Raw genomic sequence first — 5,646 nt, 5'->3', positions numbered from 1 at the left:
AAGCCCGGAAGGATCTGGGGGAAGGGGCAGGGGCATGGAGCCAGCAGGGAGGGCACTCTGGGCAGAGGGATCAGTGGCCAGGAGCCAGCACTGGGCTGGTGGCAGCTGGACCAGTTCCCTGGTGCCGGCCGAGTTTGGACCTGACCGATGGATCACCTGGTATAGTGGTGTGTCAGCCCTTTGCCTGAGGGGAGTACAGAAACAGAACAGAAAGTCTGAGGAACACTGGTGCTGCTCAGTTGCTAAGTTGTGTCCGACTCTTTGGGACCCCATGGGCTTAGCACGCCAGGCTCCCCTGTCCTTCACCTCCTGAAGTTTTGCTCAAATTCATGTCCATTGAGTCGGTGATGCCATCCAACCATCTCATCCTTTGCCCTCATCCTTATCCTCCTTATCCTCCTGCCCTCAATCTTTCCCAGCATCAGAGTCTTTTCCAATGAGTCAGTTCTTTGTATCAGGTGGCCAAAGTATTGGCACTTCAGCTTCAGCATCAGTCCTTCTAGTGAATATTCAGGACTGATTTCCTTTAGGGCTGGCTGGTTGGATCTCCTTGCAGTCCAAGGGACTCTCAAGAGTCTTCTCTAGCACCACAGTTCGAAAGCATCACTTCTTCAATGCTTGGCCTTCTTTATGGTCAAACTCTCACATCCATACACGACTACTGGAAAAACCGTAGCTTTGACTGTACAGAACTTTGTTGGCAAAGTGATGTCTCTACTTCTTAATTCGCTGTTTAGGTTGGTCATCACTCTTCCTTCCAAGGAGTAAGCGTCTTTTAATTTCATGCTCTGAGGAGCATACGGGTCCCCTGTCTTTCTAACGGGCACTGTGGCCTGAGTTATGTGTCAGGAGTCTTTGCTGGCCCAGAAAATGGCCCTCTCCTTGTTTCGGAGCTGTTAGTGGAGCAAGTCTATCACCCAGCAAAGCACAAAGTTTGTAAGTTCATGGTTAAAACACAAGGTCACAGAGGACGTTCTTCTCAGTTGTTGTCATCACCTATGATTCTCCCAACGCCCGCCCGCCATCCTGGGTCCTGCTGCGCACCCTGCCTGCCCCTGCGCCGTGTGCAGTCTCGTCTGAGCCCCACTCTGTGCCGAGGGGAACCCTGCGTCTGAGGGTTCGTCCTCCCCTCATGGGGGCAGAGGCCTGAGGGGCAGCTAGGCTCTGGGAGCTGGAGACAGAGCAGACAGAAGGCCCTGCTGACCCCAGAGCCTGTCCCCCGCCCCCCACCCCCGCGCCCCACCGCGGCCTGCCCCCTGCGTCCAGTCCGGCCTGGGCATCTGTTTCTGCCTGGAAATTGGGGGAGGGGCGTCTGTCCGTGTTCCGGGTTGCTTGAGTCCCAGGAGCGGTCGTCCAGTTTAAGGACTTACCAGGCCGCCTCAAGTGCCAACCTGGGGCGGGGCCCTGCCGTCGGGGTACGAGGGACCGACCTGAGCAGGGGTCCTGTGGCCGCCCCCCCACTCCCACCCCCAGCCCGGCCGCGCCTTCCCCGCCTGCCGCCCCCACTGCGCCGCGCGCGTCTGTTTGGAGAAGAAAGCGGGCCAATTTGTTTTCATTCAGAATCACTTAAGATCCCATTTTGGAGAAATGAAAGGAGAAAAGCGCGCGTCCCGCGCCCGGCCCGCTGGGTGCCCGCTCGTGCCCGGCGGCGCGCGGGTGGGGGGCGGCGCCCCTGCCCCTCCCCCTCGCGCCCCCAGGCCCGGCAGGCCCAGGTTCGAGGGCGGCGGCCCGAAGCCCGGGCGGCGGCCACGCCGCCCTCATCTGCATGAAGCGCACACTCGCGGCCCATCTGCAAAGGCGCAATTAAACGCGGGGGGCGGGGGGCGCCCGAAATTAGCATTTCCGCGGCCATCTGGCGCGAGGAGCGGGCGCGGCCGGACAAAGGGCGCCGGGCGAGGGGAGCGGCGAGTGTGCCGCGGCATTGACCTGCAAATGAGGCTTTGTCAGCGCGTTAAAGCTGGCCGGACCCCCGACCCGGCCCCCGCCCCGCCTGCCGGCCCGCGGCCCCTCGCGGCCCAGGCCCGGGCCGGCACCGGAGGCCTGGCTCTCGCTCGGCCTGTGCAGGAGGTGGGCCTGGGGGCTTTGGAGCCCCTCCCCGGGCGGGTCCCGTAGCCGCACGGTTCAGCGGAGCCCCTGGCTAGGGGTCCCCGGCCGCCACAGCCCTCATTGCAGCACCTCTGGGCCTTTGGTTGCCCTGCCTCCCTCCGGGGCAGGACTTTCTGGAGAGTGGGGCTGTCCTTCCTAGAATCCTAGCTGGTGGGTGGCGGGGACATGGATGGGTGGGGTTGAGATACTAAAAACTGACCAACTGAACATCTGGACAGCCCCTGCCCCCATGGTCTTTAATGCCCTACATCAGAAACGGTGATTTTAAAGTCTTCTGAAATCTTCTGTGGGCCTTTGATGGCAGGGGGGCTCTTTGGCACATGGCTTTCCAGCTTGGTGACCCAGGCTCCGTGACAAGCCAGCAGCCACACCTTCCTTGCTCAGGACCAAGTGCTCAGAGAATCTCAACCGTGGGAGAGGGTGGTGCTAGAGGAGCCCCATGAGCCCCCGGCGGGTAAACGGGCTGCAGGGCGAGCCCATCGTCCTGGAAGCAGGAGGCAGGACCAGGAGCCCCGGAGATAGATTCCTGGGTCACCTGATGCCTGTCTGAGTCCTCAACAGCATCGCTCAGACTCTGGACACCACCCCCGCCAAACCAAGGACGGTGCGTGAGGCCACTTCTGGGCCTTGGTTTCCCCAGGGGGCACAAATGGGCTCCTGCTGATCCTGTTCAGAGTGACACCCTGTGGGCTGCGGCCGCTGGACCTTGTTGCCTTTAAGCCCTAGCTCCCAGCACATCTGAAGGGGCTGTGGCGTGAGGGACCCCTGACCAAGCCCGAAGCTGAGGATGCTTCCTGGAGGAGGGAGGCAGAGGCAGGGCAGGGGGACCATTGTCCATCCCCGGGTCAGCTAGGTGGGGCTGAGGCCTGGGGTGCTGTCCCTGGTCTATGAGGGTTCTAAGGCTGTGAGCAGCCAGGCTGAGTCATGATTTGTGTGTGTGTGTGCGAGGGTCTTCAAATACTTCCCCTTAGCAGGGCTCAGAATTCTAAAATATGCCCCGAAATATATTCCTCAGGGCTCAGGTGAGGTCTTCTTCAGCTGCTCCTTCAGGGGGCTTACTGCTAGAAAGAGAAGCTGAAAGTTGAGTAGTCAATAACACTCTAGTGAAAGTTAGCCTGCCAACTAATTTTCCTGGAAATTGGGAGTCCAGGGACAAGTGTCTGAGCCCGAGTCTCTCAGGCAGGTGCCCCCAGACAGGGAGGGTGTGGGAGTGCAGAAGCTCTTGGCACAGCCTGGTGTGGGGCTGCAGGTGTGAAAACTGCCTGCCAGCCACCCCCAAGGGGCAGGCGCTGTGATGTGACTGAGTGTCCCTCAGCCTCAGAGGTCGGTCCTGCCTGTGTGGTAAGGCAAAGGTCTCTGGCCTGGGAGCTCTGGTGCTTCTCCACCTGGGCCTTGCACTTTCACTGTGCGAATAAGGCAGAGTAGGATTTGGAGTGGGCGTGGGGTGGGGTGGAATCCCAGGGGGCTCCCGAGGAACCGTGTCGCCGGCCCATGGGGACATGGTGCTGGAGGGCAGGAGCAGCTGGAGGGCAGGTGGGGGCGGTGGCCCCTTCTCTACTAAGTGGTTCTGGGCGGGCACGTCCCATTCTCAGGGTCAAGTCCATCCGCAGACAGACCATGGAGCCCCGTCTCTAGTCTTGTGAATGCCTGCAGCTCCCCACTCTTGTCCCCGGCAGTTCACAGGCCCAGCCCAAGCTGGCTTCCTGTGGGCCGGCATCTCCTAGATGGACATCCAGGGGTTCTCTGTGCTAGGGGTCCCCTCCATGACCTGCTGAAGGGACACTGCCCAGCTCCAGAGGACACAGTCAGTGTCTCTGGTGGGCACCCCACAACTGCTATGAAGGGAGTGCCTGGGGCACATTCTCCTGGCCCTTCAGGAAGTCTTCAGGAAGAAAGAGCCCTTTGGCCTGGGCTTTGGCAAGTGAGTAGGAGTTTGTTAAGTGGTGATGGGAGGAAGGGCGAGTTTGACAAGTGATGGACCAGGGGTGGCGACTGTGGAGATTGGGGGGAACTGGGGCAGCTGCTGCTGGTTGGGTGGGAGGGGTGGTGGTTGGGGGCTGGGCCTGGAGACCAGGGCTTCCTCCTTTGGGTTTCCAGCCCCTGCTTCTAGAGCTGGGTGGGAGCCTGTATTCACCCTTCCTGGCTTCAGGAACACTCTTTTCAGTGTGACCGATGGGGCAGAAGAGCTGAGTGGCAGGCAACTCGTGGCCCAGCCTTTGGAGGGCGAGGCCGCCTCTGAGCCAGGGGCCTAGTCCCGGCCGGAGCCTGCTGCTGGCCAGGGCCCCCCGCTCCCAGCGCTCCTCTGCCCTGTGTGCACGGCGAGTGTGTGAGAGGGAGCCCAGGAAGCCCCAAAGGAGCCCCTGAACCCGGGCCTGGCTGCCCAGGAGGGCAAGGCTGCGCTGAGGCCGCGTGGTGAGCCCCCCTCCCTTCCCTCTCCACTCCATCCCCTTCTTCTTACCTGGTCCGCAGGTGGACCCCCTGGCAGGAGTCTTAGAGGTGGGACATCCCCCTGGAAGAGAAATAGCTTCCCTCTGCCTGTCCCCCACCACCTCCTGGAGCTCTGGGAGGCTGCAGCGCATGCCCCCATGCAGAGCCCAGGGCAGGGCTAGGCCAGCCAAACCGTCCACAGCCGGTGAACTCAGGAGCCCCAGACCATTCCGGGACTCCCCTGCAGGGTGTTAAAGTGGGGAGAGTGGGGACCTTCTGCTTTCAATGCAACACGTGAGTCCACTTGTTTCCTAGGCTGCTCTCTCCTGACCCATCTGTGAAATGGGTGCAGTAAGACTCGCCTGACGCATGTTGGCTCCTGTGGGGGGGCTGCCTCCCCTAAGGCTGGCTCTGAGAGTTCCCTGTGCCCACACAGGCAGCGTGGGGTCCGTGAGGCTCTGCAGGTGGAACAGGGCCTCTGCCCCTTCTCAGCCCACCCTCACACCTGTCCTGGGCACCCAGGGTGGGGCACGTCCCAGCCTTCCATCCCACCCGCAGCTCCGGGGTGGGCGGGCAGGCGGTCTGGGCAGCGCCAGCGCCGGGCGGTCGGTACCTGGGTGTGGGAGGACCTGGGTGCGGGAGGCGGCCGCCAGGTCGGGCCAGGCCGGCTCTGCCGGACGCTGAATGGGCGCTCTGTCCTGTAGCCGCGGCTGTCATCTGCCGCAGGGATTCGGTTTCCTGGAAGCTGGTGCGGCTGCAGGTGGATTCCGTGCGGCCCGGTGACCTTGCGGCCTGGAGACCGGGTGCCTCCGAGCCAGGCGGTGGCCACGGCGGGGGCGGGAACACTGAGGCCTTCTCCCGGGGGAGCAGGGCTGAGCTGGCCGGGAAAGCAATCTGCCCGCGCCCTCGGGCCTTGCGGGCTTGCTGGCAGGGGAGAGGGGAGGCCAGGGCAGTGGTGCCAGGCCTTGGCAGGGCTCGCAGGAGACCGGGCCAGCCGGGCGCTGGGTAACCGAAGCTGCCTGGACACACGCGGGGTTTTGTGGAGCATTTTCAGGGCATGGCTCTGCCTGCCTCCCCCTGGGGCTGGTGGCAGGATGGAGACAGGCAGGGAAG

The sequence above is a fragment of the Capricornis sumatraensis genome, chromosome 8 (genome assembly GCF_032405125.1).
Source record: "Capricornis sumatraensis isolate serow.1 chromosome 8, serow.2, whole genome shotgun sequence".
NCBI lineage: Eukaryota > Metazoa > Chordata > Mammalia > Artiodactyla > Bovidae > Capricornis > Capricornis sumatraensis.
This window is presented reverse-complemented; position numbering follows the sequence as displayed.